This window comes from Monopterus albus, unplaced genomic scaffold (assembly GCF_001952655.1).
Source record: "Monopterus albus unplaced genomic scaffold, M_albus_1.0 scaffold1946.1, whole genome shotgun sequence".
NCBI classification, from domain to species: Eukaryota; Metazoa; Chordata; class Actinopteri; order Synbranchiformes; family Synbranchidae; genus Monopterus; species Monopterus albus.
The window spans coordinates 146-2,610 of NW_018129821.1; the positions used below are offsets into that span (position 1 = coordinate 146).

The following is a 2,465-nucleotide window of genomic DNA, read 5'->3' on the forward strand; positions in this document are numbered from 1 at the left end:
CGGAGGATTAGCGGTTCGATTCCCGGCTTGTCCAGTCAACATGTTGAAGTGTCCTTGAGCAAGACACTGAACCCACAGTTACTCCCGGTGATGTCACCGGTGTGTGAGTGCTTGAGAGGGTGAATAGCCGAATAATGTGAAAGCACTTTGAGTGTGCTGTAAAAGCATAGAAAGGCGCTATACAAGTATAAGACCATTTACGATCTATGCAAAAGAGTGGGACAGACTGGTGTGACTTGACTGAACATTTTTACCAGCGTTTGTTTGTACTTTAAGAACACTAACACAGTTGCGTCCTTTTCTAAGTCAGACAGATTCAGATCACAGGGATTAACATTTCACTGAAGAGATGAACGAATGCAGAATGATTTAAATAAACTATTCACTGCACAATAATAAAATAAAAATCTAGTAAGTGTATTTGAATCATAATAAACCCAGTTAGCCATGAACGTTCCCCAGCGACAGCCCTGCAGAACCAAAGAGGCTCAATCATCACATCTGCTGAAGCTGGAGAGAAACTGGACCCGTTTCATAACGTCTACTTCATTTTCATCAGCTCATTACTGTATAAGCTGCTAATGTGTTTTATATTAGGTTTTTTTTCCAATCTAAATAAAGCTAGCAAACTAAAAATATGACTATATGGATTCAGCCGGTGAAGTTCTTTGTGTCATGGCACCACAGGGGAAAACAGGTGTGTTAGTTTAATCTGTGGTCATTTAGTTTGGAGTATTTTATTTCATCCTTGCAATAAACTGTACAAAAATGTTAAGTATATTTTTAAGTGCTAACTTGCATTAAAGGCTCAGTTCACACAAAATACAAAAGTAAAGAAAGTAAAGAACTAAAGACCCTGGTGACATTTGGATGTGCAGGTGGACAAAAACCAAACCTTTCTCCATGACCAGACTCCAGTAAGTGGTTAAATGGGATGTTTTGTCATTTGAGTCATCTCTAAAAAGCTGTAAACAAAACAGTTTTTACATATCCTACATGTGCTGCTGTTTATTTTTGACGGCTGCCTTGATGCTGCATTCCTGACCTTGTCCGTGCACAGTTTCCGACGGTGCGGCTACCTGCTTAGAGATGACCACGTTTACTGTCAATTACGACACATACATGGTGTGTTCTTCTAGGTTTTGTTGACTGTGCTGTACAGTGCAAACGAATCCTCCCCACCATCTTGATGTCTTGTTCTGTGGAAGGGAAAAACGAGGCGTTCACACAGTCGGTTTCTTACCCAGTGAGTACACAGTGATGTTCATGTGAGAGGAGCCGCTCACCCTGGGCCACTACAGGCACTGACACATCTGACAGTAGTGTATTCAACACCATCCTTCTCCTCCTCTTCCTCTGTCTGTGTATGGGACACAGCTGGCCTGATGTTGGAGTAGAGAGCGTCTTCCTGGGTCTGAGAGAAGCAGACACTGGCGTAGTGGAGGTAGTCCTGCTGTTCTGCTGGTTGTCTCTGCGCTGTGGCTGACGGGGTGTCGTACACTGGAGCCACGTCCGGCTGACGGAGACAAAAGGCACGAAGAAAGATTACAGTGACTACCTGAGAGGTTCTGGGCACAATACTTGATGCACTTTTGTGCCAGACAACTGTGGCTCAGAGGCTTGAGATCAGTGTTTTGGCTGCTGCAATCCCCACTGGTCACCAGCAGAGGGCAGTGATATTCAAACGCTGCTTTATATGACTTGTTTAAAACATCCAAACATGTTTAGATGGATCCTGTGTGCTCAGTTTAACTCTTCAACAATGTGCCACCATCTGAGAGATCAACATTTTAGATTATGTTTAGCTGAACCTGAACAGCTGAGACAAACCAATGCAACAGTCCAGTTCTCTCACCTGTGCTTTGTTGTCAGGTCTCTCACCACGTCTACACTGTTGTGAGAAGGACTTCTTTCTTCTGGACAGGAGGACAAACAATTCAGTGAATTAATTAATACATTCAGGGAACACATGCACTAGTGTTATAGCTCACCTAACCCACAGGAAGACAGCGAGGAGTATGACGGCCAGTAGAACAGCTGTGATTGCTCCGGCAGCTGCTTTCACTGCACCTGGTTAATCAGATGGAAACACCGACCATATTAGGGAAATACAGGGTGTTTAAGTAGTTACAGCTTAATGCTTTGTTCCTAAACCTCCCATAGCTGTGTAGTTGTGTAGAGAATCATTTCAAACTTGAATCATTCAGTGACGCCTTGTGCCCTGTATGAAAACACCTGCATTTGTTGTTTGGCTGCTCATTTCCTGAGGTCACACATCTGCATAAGGTCAGAAGTGCACATTTTATTAACTGTGTTACTGTATGTTTAAGTAGGTTAGAGACAGTTTTACCTTTGTTAAGATCAGGTCAAGTGTCAAGGACGTCTACTGGCTCCAACACTGGTAGAGTGACTGTAACAGTAAACAGGTGCATGTAGCCGACTCACCTGCTGCAACAGTCAGATGT

At 43.4% G+C, this 2,465-nt stretch overlaps 1 long non-coding RNA gene across 1 annotated transcript; it reads right to left on the reverse strand.

Moving 5' to 3' along the window:
• Positions 1 to 980: 980 nt before the first annotated feature.
• On the reverse strand, positions 981 to 2,465 carry LOC109953906 (uncharacterized). Its single transcript, XR_002273997.1, has 5 exons — positions 2,446 to 2,465; positions 1,992 to 2,070; positions 1,856 to 1,916; positions 1,287 to 1,516; positions 981 to 1,199 (listed from the first exon to the last, which is right to left on the reverse strand). It is a non-coding gene; the product is annotated as an uncharacterized LOC109953906 (long non-coding RNA).